At 41.6% G+C, this 14784-nt stretch overlaps 1 long non-coding RNA gene across 2 annotated transcripts in view; it reads right to left on the bottom strand.

Annotated features, from left to right (window-relative positions):
* The window catches only part of LOC149216040 (uncharacterized), a 47397-nt gene extending 33966 nt beyond the window's left edge, over positions 1-13431 (bottom strand). Inside the window, exons 1-3 of one of the 2 annotated variants that reach the window (XR_016251060.1) lie at positions 12387-13431; positions 11448-11907; positions 10793-11002 (exon numbers count right to left, since the gene is read on the bottom strand). This is a non-coding gene — a long non-coding RNA (uncharacterized LOC149216040). Of the gene's footprint in view, positions 1-10601; positions 11003-11447; positions 11908-12386 lie in introns of those variants that run through there. The other variant, XR_016251059.1, reaches the window with a different exon arrangement.
* Positions 13432-14784: the final 1353 nt, after the last annotated feature.

The raw sequence follows: 14784 nt of genomic DNA, 5'->3' as shown, positions 1-14784 counted from the left end.
GGTTGGAGGGCAAAATTGGTTCGAACTGGCCTCACAAACTATTCTTGGCAAATCTGGTACCTAACTAGCCATTTTCACTGAACCAATTGGTTCAATAAGGCAACATACAACACAACACAAGGGGCTTGTTTTGCTTCTTTTTTTAATTTTTCTCTTACTTGGATATTGGCCCACAAAACTGGAAACTCCGGCCCCTCTCAAACTTATTTAAAGTCCCTCGCCCCAGCTATTTCACTCACACTATTCATTCAAGCTTCTTGTATATCTACGAGACGCTGGCTCTGAGCTCCGACAGGCTCGGATCGGAACCGCGCAGCACTCTGCGTGACCTAGCCCCCTGCGACGTCCCTCCTGGTGCCGCGTTCTGATACAGTAGCGGCCCTGGGCAGCCATGCCTGGTGATGGGGAGGCAGATCCTCCCCCCCTCCCTCCAGAAGTCATAGAGTTTCAGAAAATAATCGAAGCATGCAACAGACGCCCCCCTTCTGCTCAACAACAGAAATTCGTCAAAAAAAAAGATTGCATTCCCACGGTGGCTCTCCCCGAGGAAGAAACCTGCCGCTCGGCTCTGAATCTAGCAGATAGAGGGCTCATAGGACAGTTCACCGGCCTTTGGCCATCGCCCAAATCTGTAGAAGACTGGATCAAGAGAAACTGGATCCCTCTGATCAAGGAAGGAATTAAATCTTACTTCGTTGGTAAAGGCTTCTTTGTTTTTGTCTTTGAATTAGCAGAAGATCGGAGCCTCATCTTCAGGAACGGGCCATATTTCATGGGGCCACAGGGACTATACTTAAATAAATGGTCCCCAGATTTCGATCCAACCCAGGATGTCCCCTCTGCGGTGCCCGTATGGGTGCAGCTTCCCCATCTCCCCCTGCATTGCTGGAGTCAGAAATCCCTCCAAATCATCGGCAACTCTCTGGGCAAATACATTGACCAGGCTGCAAGGAAAGACCAATACTCCTGCGCTCGAATATGCGTGGAAGTAGATCTGGAAGGACTACCTGAAGCAATAAAACTCACTGTAGCAGGATGGTCCCATATTCAAGAGCTGGATTACGAGCAGATCCCCTTTAAATGCAGACACTGTCACGGCTATGGCCACTTCGCAAAACACTGCAAGAAAAAATCGGAAGAGCAGAGCCATCCCCCCAAGGGAGATCAATGGACTACAATCCAGAAAACGGGCAATGCAAAAGCAACAGGGAAAGGAGCCACAAAGGGGAACAATCAAGGAAAACCCAACAAAGAAAATGAAACCCAACAGAAATCGGATGAGATCTCAAATCCTGAAGAAGCCTCTCCTTCAGAACCCCCAGAAACGGATCTGATCATACCAGCACAGGCCGAAGATCCACAGGCAAATAAAGAGCGAGGTGGAGAAGCACCGCTAGACTCTCCTCAGGGCAGCCCCTCCAGGCTCTCATATGCAGATATAACAAAGAAGAAAAAATTGCCAGAACCCTCAGACTCCTCAGAGGAAGAGACCTACGAGAGACCCTCGAAGAAAGCAGGCAGGAAGACCCACAAAGCAGTCAGGGAGGAGGAAGCAGAGCGTCTCAAAATGCAAGGCAGCCAATCTACAATAGAGATGACCATAGGAAGAAATACTAGAGGAAGATCCACCAAGGGAGGATTCCCAAACCCCTCGCCAGGTAAATAATGAGAATAGTCTCTTGGAACTGTAGAGGCCTGGGGACTCAACCAAAAATTGAAGCCGTCAAAGATCTAATAAAAATAGAACCCTCAGACATCCTCCTACTCCAAGAGACCAAAATCGATGGGCAAACTCTCAAGGATATCAGCAAATCTAAATGGAAAAAGAATGAAGGTATAACAGTCAGCTCAAGGGGAACCTCGGGAGGCGTTGCAACCCTCTGGTCGGAAGATCAGTTTCATCTGGCAAACTCCCATGAGACGCAACATTGGATCTTCACGGAGCTAAAGCATCTAGAAAGTAAGTTATCTATAGCCTTATTCAATTTATATGTTCCTGTTAACTATGCAGAAAAAAGAGACTGTTGGAATACTCTCTTGGCCTTTTTAGATCAGCACTCCCCAAAAAATATTGTCCTGGGAGGAGATCTCAACTTAGTCATGAAGCCTAAAGAAAAAAGGGGGGGAAACAGCAACAGAGATCAGATGCTCCCTTTGGTAGAGGAAATAATGCAACAGTGGGATCTTCTAGATTTTGCCCCGGTGAGAGGCAAATATACTTGGACAAATAACAGAACTGGGCCTGATCACATCGCTGCCCGGCTGGACAGATTTCTAATTCAAAGCTCCCTGTTGATGGAAAAACTCCTCATATCAACAAAAATTCTCCCCAAGCTCTCCTCGGATCACAAGCCTATCCTTCTCCTTCTGGCCCCTGAAGAAGACCTTGGGCCCATCCCCTTTAAATTTAACCCACTATGGATCGAAAAAGAAGGGTTCATGGAAACTATCCAATCAGCTTGGGATATCCCCATCAATGGATCACCAAGTTACGTGTGGGAGCAAAAATTAAAAGCCACCAAACAAGCTCTAAAGAAGTGGCTAAGGAAACTTCAGAACCCACCACCCACCAGAGAAAAATCGATGTCCAGCAGCTGCAAACCTTGCAAATAGGTATGGAAGGGCTTCACATCACCCCAGAAATTTTAAACAAAGAAGCTGCCTGTCAAAGAAACATCCATCAATCCATCAGAAAGGAAGAAGAGCATTGGAGACTTAAATCTCGCAGCCTCTGGCTAAAGGCATGAGACCGAAATACTTCCTTCTTCCACCGACAATACAAAGCCCGTCTCTCTCGGAATCACATTACAGAGATCAAAAATGATGAAGGGCAGATCTGTAATAAATTTGACCAGATAAAAATTGCAACTGAAAATCACTTCAAAGATCTTTATGACACAAGGCATGAAGGAAGCAAAGAGGATACTGAAAATCTGCTCTCGCATATTCCTCACCTCATCAACCATGAGGACAATCAGGCATTACTGAAACCAGTATCTGAAGAAGAAATCATCAAGGTTATTTGGGCAATGGACTCAGACAAGGCCCCCGGGCCGGACGGCTTCACAATTCACTTCTTCAAAGTCTGCTGGGACATCATCAAAACAGACCTGCTGAAAATGATACACGGATTCTTTGGGAAAGCCAAGATTGGGGGAGGCATCAATTCCACCTTTCTTGCATTAATACCAAAAGAGGTCAATCCGGAAACATTTGGCAGGTTCAGGCCCATCTCCCTGTGCAATGCCTCCTATAAAATTCTGTCAAAAATCATGGCAAATAGAATTAAACCCCTTCTAGACAAACTAATATCCAAAGCCCAAGGGGGGTTCGTCAAAGGCAGACACATCTTGGATAATATCATCCAAGTGCAGGAAGCTATCCACTCCAGCAAACAGAGGAAAGAGAAGGGGATGCTGATCAAGCTTGATATGGCGAACGCATTTGACAGAGTCAACCATGCCTATCTTCTCCAAGTCCTACGAGCCTTCGGCTTCCCTCCTCAGTTCATCAATCTCATCAAAGCATGCATCTCTTGCCCTTGGATTGCCCCCATGGTCAACGGTCATCCAGCATCCTTCTTTCAAGCTCACCGCGGATTAAGGCAAGGCTGCCCCCTCTCACCTTTCTTGTACATTCTTATGGCCGATTCGCTCAGCAGGAAGCTGGCCGCGGAAATGAACACAGGTGATCTCCCTGGAATCCGAATCGCAAGTGCTCTAAACCCAATGAATCATGCTCTCTTTGCAGACGACTCTATTCTTCTAGGAGGAGCCTCCACTAGAATAGCAGTCAATTTTGATGCTGTTTTAAAAAGTTATTGTAGAGCATCAGGAGCTGCGGTAAATGACAGAAAAAGCTCGATTTTCGGATGGAATGTGAGTCAGCACAACCTCAATAATATAGCCCAGATCCTAGGATTTGAGTGCTTCGCCCAATGGGACAGCATCAAATATTTAGGCCTACCCCTCACACCTGGAGTCAATAACAGATCTCTGTGGCAGGGGGTCATTAGCAAAATTAAAGATAAGATTAACTTCTGGGGAGGCTATTGGCTAACCAAGGGAGGGAAAATCATCCTTCTCAAATCCGTCTTATCTGCTCTTCCCATTTATCAAGCCTCCTTTCTTCTGGCCCCGAAACACATCATGGAGCAGATCTCTTGTCTTCTAAGAGACTTTCTCTGGAAAGGAGGCAGAGGCAATCAAAATAAAATCCATCTGGCAAACTGGGAATTAGTCAAGCGGCCAATCCTGGAAGGCGGGCTTCAGATCAGAGATCCTGCTCTTTCGAACCTGTCTCTTGGATGCAAGCTCTTGTGGAAAATATATTCAGATCAGCGAAACATTCATCGCCAAATATGCGCAGGGGATCTCCCTCAGACACCTGACAGCAAACAACACAACAGCAGGCACAAATACCTGGAATCTCTGTAGGAAAAGCATGAGTAGTTTCAGCAAACATCTATACCGCATCCCGGGTAATGGGGAAAAGACCCTTCTCTGGAAAGATCGCATAATGAACAGGCCTCCACTCAGCTCCCACACAGAAATCCGGGACATCAGAAACTGGCTCCACGATGCAGGAATAAGAAAGCTGAACGACATTTCTGAGTGGGACAGCAGAGGGAATTGGGTTGATTGGGCAATTCCTCCTGTGCCAGAGCAGCTCCAACAGCAAACCGAAATCCTCAAATCTCTGCTCCTAAATGCAGCGCCAGTACACCGCAACATCGCAGACAGATGGGGATGGGGCGAAACCGGGTTTTACACGCCATCTTTGGGCTACTCTGCCCTTCAGATCAAAAAAGACAGCATGAGAACACCAGCGTTCTGGAAACAGGTATGGAACGCCAAGGGACTTCCCAAAGTCAATTTCTTTTTTTGGATCCTCATGCAAAATAAACAGCTCACAGGGGACAATTTGTCAAAGCGTAACTTTGCTGGGCCTCACAGATGTGCAATGTGCAAAAACTCAGGAGAAACAGCTCCCCATCTGTTTACTGACTGCATTTTTGCTAAAGAAGTATGGACACTAACTCTACTTGGACTGCCTGTCTCCCCGCCCCAGCACAGCTCCATAGCAGACCTTTTTTCCGGATGGCTCCAATACTACCCTCAACCCATCCCAAAGAAATCCTTGTGGCTTCATATATGGCTTTCCATTCCCAAATTTGTTTGCTGGGAAATTTGGCTTGCCCGGAATGACTTAATTTTCAATAACTCCTCTCGCTCTCCTGCAAAAACCGCCTCAATAGCCAAAGGCCTTCTTATTGAATCTGTCCTCCAGCATTCTCAAATCTCTGAATCCTCCCTTCTTCCCTCTGAAAAGGCATGGCTGAACCTCCACAGCCCCTGTCCCTCTAGCAAAGTCCGTCCCCTTCCCCCTCCCCTCCCCCCTCCTCCTTGGAAAATCAGAGAATCTGAAGATGCCTTTCAAATCTGGTGGAAGATCCAAAATACAACTTCAATCTTCTTTGACGGTGCCTCCAAAGGAAATCCGGGGGCTGCGGGAGCTGGAGGAGTCATTTACTTCGCTGACAATCTAAGGAAGGCCCATTTCTGCTGGGGGCTCGGCATCTCCACAAACAACCAAGCAGAGCTTCTTGCCCTCACAAAAGCCTGTCAAATAGTCAGGGACGAAGGCATCAAAGAATGCCAAGTATTCGGAGACTCTGAAATCCTCATCAGGAAGATCAACTCAGAAGATCAGTTCAACAATGCAATCCTCAACAAGTCCCTGAACAGACTAAAGCTAATCCTCCAAGATTTTACCTCCTGTAAAATATTCCACATCCTCAGAAGCTTGAATAAGGAGGCAGATGAAATGGCAAACAAAGGTTGCCTTTTAGCTCCGGGAATTCTCAACTACAATGGCAACAGTGCTATCTCAAACAGCATACCTTAGCACAAGGGTAGATCAGACCAAAAAGCAGGAAGACTGGAGTAAGCACTCTGCACAGGCTCGAGAAGAATATGTTTGATACTTCTGGCACATTACCTGAACTGGCCACTCCAAAATGGGCACAGATACTTCTGGGGTAATTTTATTTCAATCTCAATGCACAGGGAAGGCGCAGCCAGGAAAAAAGGGAGGCCTGCAAGTTCAAGATCTGAACAGAGAAGTCTAGTTCCTTGACTCTGAAGGCGGCACAAGCACCTCTCCTCGATATCCAAATGGTCTCAATCGATATCCGCAATGAGGACGACTCTGTAGTCCGAAAGGAGCCGGATGGAGGACTTTGCAAATCGGATACCTCCTTGCCAGCGTCATCGTGCCAAGCTGCAGGGTTTCTCACTGGAAAGCATTGGCCAGAGACTGATATGAACCGCCCACAATAGCCAGCAATCCACCGTCTCAGTCCTCATCGCCTTCCAGCTAAAAACACAGCAAATCTAGCCTCTCTGTCGGAAATGAGCAGAGCTCTGAGAGGTTCAGGCATTTCTCAGGCCCGCAGAATCCTCCAAGGCGGGAATTAGGAAAGGAAAACATTGTAATTAAGCTGAATTAGTCTCGGCTCACCCTGATTTTTAAATAAAGGATATCCGTTACCGTTAAAAAAAAAAAAGCTTCTTGTATATCTTGAGTTGAGATTTTTGAGTGGGTTTTAGAGAGATATTTGCTATTTTATAGGGTTGTTATTAGGAGGATTTTGTGCAGGTTTGGAGAGTTGGTTGAAGGGCTAAGCTAGGAAAGTTTGTTGAATAAATTAAAAGTTGCTTCAAAAAAATTGTCAAAGATTGTGGGCTGACTTTTAGCTATTTTTGGAGGTGACTAAAGGGGGGTTTTGGGTAGATTTTTAGAGCAGCTTTTTGTTGTTGTTTGGAGCAACTATTGTTCTCAATTTTTGGAAGGCTTCTCCAAGTATGTCAAGGCACCTAATCATCTTCTATTTTTTTGTAAAAATTTGTTGTTTGTTTCCTTATGAATTAAAAAAATTAGGGTTTTCTATGCAGATCTCTATTTAAATTTTTATTTGTATCTCTTAGAACATTGTTTTTCTCAACCTAGAAAAAGCTAGGGATTTTTATGCAAATTTCTATTTTATTTTTTCTTGTATTCCTGTTAATTTTTTCGCTAAAAAGTAAGATTTGTTAGGCTTTTGCATGCAGATTTTTGTTGTTGTTGTTGTTTAGGTTGTCATTGCCCCTAAAAGCAAGAATGATTCAACATAGTTACATTGACATTTGAATTACGATGGAAAATTCAAAAACATTTGCAACTATTGTGGCAAGGTCATTAAAGGTAGGGGGATCCATAGGATTAAGGAACACATAAGCTCATTGCAGAGGCCAAGTAGAACATTGTGAAAAAGTCTTTGATGACCTAAAGAATCATAAGATGGGTTTTATGGAAGCCTACCTGGCTGAAAAGAGCAAGAGCAAAAACAATAACGTTAAAAAGGACATCGGAAAAAGTAAAAAAGACAATGCTCCTTTCATAGACCATGATCTTGAAACACATATCCCAAGTTTTGAAGATTGCTCTAGTTTCCCTATTAGACTTGGAGATGAACTTATGGCCTTAGTTCATTTACTTTGAGAACGACATGTGCAAAGAATCTTGATTATTTCTTCGTACCTCACACCACCCCTGGTGCCCAACCCACCATTGATGCCAAACGGAAGAAAATGGAGATGGAAGTTGAATGGGAATGCATTGCTATATGGTGGTATGATGCAATAATACCTTTCAATGTTGCTAAATTTCCATATTATCAACCTCTAATTAATGTTATGGCTACATGTAATTGAGGCTTCAAAGGCCCTAATTTTCATGATATTAGGGGGTCACTTCTACAAAACGAGATCCAAAGAATAGAAGAGTACCTTATAGAGTTCAAGCACTCATGGACCAAAATAAGGTGCACATTGCACAATTATGTCTGGCGGATGGATTGATGCAAGTACCTGCACCATTTTAGATCTCTTAATTGCTTGCCCAAAAGACATCATGTTTTTTAAATTTGTAGAAGCATCTAATCAGGTGAAGGATGCGCAATTACTATTTCGTCTTGTGAACGAAGTGGTTATGCAAATAGGGGTTGAGTACTGTGCTTAATTTTGGACTCCAAAGGCCATTTAGAGCCTGTATCTTGATGTATTTTGTTTCAAAGATGCATTAAACTGGTGTTATTTTGGTATTATGCAATCTTGCTATATAAACAAAACAAAAAAATCATATTTGCATATAAATCGCTTCAATTTATATGGATGCACATGAATATATATGGTTTATTTTTATTACTTTAAGTATGTTTGGTCAATCTATTTTTTTGTCTGGTTTTGTTTACCGATTCCCGGTTCGAGTGGTCTATCGATTCAATGACCGGCCTGGTTTTGATAACATTGAATTATACACTACTTCTAGGATCTCCCAATCCAAAAGAACCTGAAGCAATAAACAATGCCATCAAAATATTTAAGAGACACGTAGGCCAAATCGTCTACCATTGACAAAGATAAATCAATTTTCTTTCTTGAATGTAAGCTTGGGACTTAAAAGGCAAATCCTGACAATGTTGGGACTAAAAAGACAAATCCTGACGACGTTGAGACTTAAAAGAAGATATTATGCATACGTTTTACCTAAGATATCCTCTATCAGATAAAAGACATACAGCAAAGAATTAAATAAATGCTTCTAATAAAATAAGGAATGAATCAGAGCACATGAGGTGCACGGTGTAATGGTAGGGGCGGATGGCTGTAGCACCCCCCACCCAAGTTCGAGTCCTGCCAGGTGTATGATGTTGTATGTTGGAAAATGTAAAGGTCCCGCACTAGTTTACAAAAAAAAAAAAAAACAAAAATGAATCAGCAATGGGGCAAACAAATCACTACCTGTAGGAGGCAGAAATTTAGAATGTTATTCATTAAATCTAACATCTCGACCATGCTTGTTTATCAAAGTTCCATTGTTTTCGCACAAAAGAGAGTGATCAATGATATGGAGAGCATCTTTAAACAATTCGTGTGGTAAAGGACATCCATGGAGAAAAAATGCTCCAAAATGGTTTCCAAATTTTGCTTCAAAGATGCTTCAAAACTTGCCCAAGGATGCCTTCAAGTCCTTTTCTAAGGTTTGCACGAAATCCTTCAAAGAATTCTTCCAAATCCTGCTACACGAAGATGGAATTCTTCCAAAGTCTGCTACACAAAGATGTAACAAGTCACCAAGTTCTATCCAAAAACACCTTCAAGTCTCCTCCAACAAATGGTCAAGAAAGCTCCAACAAGGTTTGTTCAAACTCTGCTCCAAGATCTGTTCAAAATCTGCTCCAAGAGAGGATCCAAAGTCTGTTCAAAAGGGTTCTTCAAGTCTACTTAAAACTCTGCTCTAAAACACTCCAAGTCTACTTCACAAAGATTCTTCAACTTTGCTTCAAGAGACCGCATCTAGGGCTGCTTCAAAGGTCTTCAAAACTGATCCAATGTTTGTCCAAAAACTAACCCAAGGTCTCCTCAAAAAATTATCCAAAGCCTACTGCAAATAAGGTTAAAAAACCAGGTTCAAATATACCTCTTTGCTTCAGGAACCAAGCTGTGACAGGAGGCCGAAACTCTGTCTCAAATTGAGATACCAAAGGCTACAAAATGGGGCCAAAATTCTGGCCTCGGGGTCAAATTTTGCAGGCCTTAGAATTTGTTTTTCCACAGGGCTGAAATTCACATAAAGGGGCCCAACTCTAGTCTGCTATAGGCCTAAAAGAGACCAAAATTCTGAGTTGTAGATAGGCCAAAATTCCTCCAATGCCTAGCCAAATTTAGGACTAGATATGTGCTAGAGTTAACACAAGTTATGTCCTCCAAGGATAGCTCGAAAGGAAACCTCAAAATCTGATCAAAGGTGTCACTAAAAACCATAACCCAAAACCCAAAGAAACCAGAAACCAAAACCAGTGCTTCTTCACTTCACAAGGTTCATGAGATATGAACCTATCTTCCAGAAATAGATATATTTCAACTTGAAAATTTAATTTCTCTTCAATGAGGAGTTAGGAGGCATGCAAATAGTTGTTGGAAAGGGCTTAAACTCCTCTTTAAGCCTATGCAATTTTCTTTTTCAACTAGACATCCCTTTGACATCAATAACAATTAATTCTTCAACAATATGTTAGGATAACATGTGAAAGGTATAGCACAGACTATTGCCAATTAAATGTTTTTCCACCACAAAGTAGAGGGGAAGGTCAATTATGTAAACATACTTGCCCCACAAGCAATCAACTATTACAGTTAGCAGGAGAGCCATTACCCATCTGACCACCCCATTCATATAAAGAGCATAGTATATTCGGGCTTATAGGTTATCATAGACAAATCCTCACAAACAATGTGACATATGTGGCATACGATATAGTCATAGAAACAATTCCATGGAACCATGTAGGGATAGCATGGGAAAGGATACGATAGAAACGAATTTAGTATTATTACTTTTGGGCCACACAAAGGAGGAGAGTAGAAGGCAAGCAAGCAAGCATACCTACACCTTTTCAAAGAAGAATTTCGCATTTTTGTGGAAGGAGGTCTAGACCCAACATTGCAACATTCATCTGGTTATCATTGAAAAACTCAGGTTTCAAAATGAACAGCCAATTTTAGTGAAATTGCACTTTTCCATAGGCTAATTAAAGAAACCTCGAGCAAAAGGCCAAAAGGTCCATGGACCATAAATTATCTAAGTTCCATCTGCAGATGCAAAGACGACTTTTTTCATGTCATTTAACTTATGACCTATTTAAAAACTATAAGAGAATAAAAACCAAACTCAAAAATAATTAACGCACAGCTATAGGATCCAGCCCAAATTTGAGCTAAAATCAGATGAGACCCATCCAAGAATCACAGGAGCACATTCCCCAAGATACCCAAGATATCCTCGAGTGTCTTTCTCCTTTTGAACAGAATATTATCTCCCACTCCAAGAAGATCAGATTCTGTTTTGCATGAATGGACAGATTTGGGTACAAGCAGTCCACAGTCTCCTTCGAACCCACCTGTGTCAAAGCGGTATATATTTAAATTTGACAATGCTTCTAGGGCAAACTCATGTTAGGCTACTGGTGGTGCTATCAACAGAAATAAAAAAGCCAAATTTTATTGTCAATTATCTGAAATTCAAATGGGAAGGCAACAAATAACCAAGCAGAAAGGATTGCATGGTTAAGGGAATTAATTTTTGCAGATCCAATATTCACCGTTCAATAGTAATTGAAAGAGAGTCTGAAACTATAGTTTATATATTGAATGAAGTAACATCCAGTAAAGATTGCTTCCTCTGAAATGAAGTAAACTGGATCAAAGGTCTAGCAATAGAAATAGACTTCTCTACAGAAGGAGTAGAAAGATTACCACTTCCTTTGCAAACCAAGCAACAGAACTATAGTCTGCTCTAGTAAGTTCTAAACTGGATAGGAAAACCAGTGCAGTAAACGAACATACCCCTCAGCTGACAAGGGTAACATTGATTGTCTGCAGCCCCATTCAGAGACTCAGGAGCTTGACGACTTGTGGGATCAGAAATGCCCAGTGCTGCAACTGAAACGTGAGGATATTTGCCCTGAAAACCTCGTGTGCTCAATGAAAAACAAAACGGATGAGAGAAGCTGTGCATCTATTAACAAAACGATTACAAGTCTTGTCTACTATAGCTTGCATGGAGTGCCAGTTTACTGTATGGTCTAATATCTGCACTATTTATTTACTGGTAGCTTTTATGATGATAAATATAGGATCAAAGCCTGTTAGGAGATCAGAACGCAAAACCAGTCTCTCACCCTCTGCTTCAAATGCTTTCGTTTGTCATGGAAGTTCTGTTTCAGGATCAAGGAAGTTCTCCAATTCTGAAGCCAGGAATTTGAAGTGTATAAAACGTAGGGAAAACCCCAGACATGGACACAACCTGAACAAAATCCTGATGGATTAATGTATGTACTAGACTGGTATCAGATTGTCGGCCTGATATAGATATAGATCTTTCTAGCTGCGCAAAAAAACGAACTAGAAGAAAAAAAACACCAAAACAAAAGTATAAGAAAATTACATCAAACGAGCTAGTCTCAACAGCCCAGCATTCCTTCATGATCAACTTCAAAGCTTTACAATGATTAGACTGTACTTACAACCAATGTATTACTATAAGCAAATCTAATATTGAACTATGATAAGGTAAGGCAGTCAAGTTGATATCAATTGCATGAAATACCTATCAAGATATTTCGATGTAGAGAATCAGCTGCTACCTTGAAAGAGACACTTTCGAACATGTAAGATTAGACAACCATGCACTTAAGTTGAATGGTTTATGATATCATGCATAGATGCAGCCAAATAGAGAACCTTAAATAATGTTGAATCTAAACACAGTTTAAGAATTCATACCTGGAATAGGATGCCTCTATAATGGAGTCCCGACTTCCTGTGCTTGCTTGTGCTGACACCATCCAGTTTTAATCAAATATTTCTCGTGAAAAAATGCTTACAGCCATGCTTATGATGCCTGCTATCTCAAAACAAGGAGACTTAGGTTCCTATCATGCATCCGATAGCTCTTTTTTCTGACTGCATCCTGCTCTTAATCATCCTCCTTGTTTTCTTTTCTCAGAGTCGATATCAGAGAGTCCTCCTCCATACACTCTTGTCTGCTCTTCCAATCATCAGGATCAGCAGATACACCGTCGGCCCCATCCGAAGAAACACACTGTAGCTCCTTTGACCTCCTCCGCCTACGTTTCTTCTTCCTCATCCTTCTCTGTTCCAAATAGGATTCGGCTAATCATCTTCACCTTCCTCCAGTTTGTTAACCTCCATGACCAACGTTTCTACTCCCTCTAAACCCTAGATCTTTCTTTCTAACCTCTGGGTCTTCCAACCATTTTTCCAGAGCCTATGGACGATACTCCTGTCGATTTTGTAAACCCTTGTCGCTCTCAGTAACACCTGATTAAGATTCCTCTTCAACTGAACTATTCCGAACAACATCTATGTGGCCATCTTTTCTCCAAACTTTAAGCCTCTCTCCAAATTTGAATTCAGAATATATGGAAAAATTCGAAGAGAAAATGACCTCATGGATGTTGTTGGAGCAACCACTGTCACTTACGGGACGATACCACTATATCAAACGCCGTGGCTTTGAAGCATTGTTCTGCTCTGCTATAAACCCTATTGTTTTGAACGAATTCGCACCCATCAATCAGTGGGAGTTCTCTTTGATCCGTTTTTCATAGCCTACCTCCATTGGTTCTCAGGGTTCTAAGTAGAAGCAGATTCGAGCGGTAGACCAGACTGATTGGTGATACAACATTAAAACCTAGCCAAGCAAAAACAAGACTGATTGGTATCACGATATGAAACCCTACTCAAGCAAAAATTATATAAAGAATGGGAAGGTAACTACCATACCATTGCCGTGGCGAATGGGAGTAGGAGGGTAAAGTGATAGGAAGAGAAAATTTGTTATGAGTTAGGTTTATTTTAATTATGGATTTATGAAATGTGGAAAGGGAAAAGATTTTGGTAGTGAATTTAGATTGGTTTAATTATATATATGATTTTCAATTAGGTTTAACAAGCCGTGGGAAAATTGGTTATGAGTTAGATTTATGTTAATTATGGATTTATGAATTGTGGAAATTAGTCTTTAAATAAATCATATCAAAAAAAATACTATAGAAAAAATAATGGATTAAGAATATTGTGGGAAAAATCATGGACTAGAAAGTTATTATTATTATTATTATGTTATCTGGAGTTAAAATGTTAAACATTACAACATCTTTGCCTTTGAGGGCAATTATTTTCTCTATTAATTTCAAATTCATTCATTTAAGTGGTATGTGGAATTTGTAATGATAATATTAGTAGAAATAGTCTAGAGTTTTTAACCAGCCTATATCCATCTTAACCTCGGATTTATCAAGCGCCGATAGCTATCAAATCTCTTGAGATGCAAACCCTTCCTCAAGTTTTGCACTCTAAAAAGAGGTTTGCACGTCGAGAGATTTGATCTCTCTCGACGCTTGATAGATTTAGAGTTAAGAGAGAGAGGGGGAGATAGAGAGATAGATATGAAGAGAGAGTGTGTATATTTGAGGGTGAGATAGAGAGAGGGAATAAGAAAGAGACTCATAGATACAAATGCAGATATTATATAGTACCATATAACCAACATAGATCCATCTTAATGTCGGATTTATCAAGCACCAAGAGGGATCAAATTTCTCGAGGTGCAAACCTCTTTTTTTTACGAAACTTGAGGAAATGATTGCACCTCGAGAGATTTGATCATTTTTAGTGTTTGATAGATTCAGGGTTAAGATGGATCTATGCTAGTTATATAATACTATATAATATCTACATTTGTATTTATGTGTCTCTTTCTTATTCCCTCTCTCTATCTCACGCTCAAACATGCACACTCTCTCTCAATATCTATCTATCTCTCCCCCCCTCTCTCTTACTCTCCCCCTCTCTTACTCTCCCTCTCTCTCTCTCTCTCTCTTCCCTTCTCTCAATCCCTCTTGCCTTTCTCTCTCTCTCTCTCTTACTCTCCTCTCTCTCTCACTCTCTCTCCATCTATCCCTTATCACTCCCCCTCTCTCTCCACCTTTCTCCCATTGTCTTTTTTCTCCCGTCGCTCTCTCTCCCCCTCCAATTCCATCTCTCTCTCCTCCTCTATATTGAGTCCTCTCTCTCTTTCTTCCTCTCTCTATCATTCTCTCCCACCTCCCTCTACCTCTCCCCCTCATCACTCTCTCTCTCTCTCTTCCCTCCCTCT

Source organism: Pinus tabuliformis, chromosome 1_1 (genome assembly GCF_031772625.1).
Source record: "Pinus tabuliformis cultivar Carrire ecotype Pingquan chromosome 1_1, CPIR1, whole genome shotgun sequence".
NCBI classification, from domain to species: Eukaryota; Viridiplantae; Streptophyta; class Pinopsida; order Pinales; family Pinaceae; genus Pinus; species Pinus tabuliformis.
This window is presented reverse-complemented; position numbering and strand designations above follow the sequence as displayed.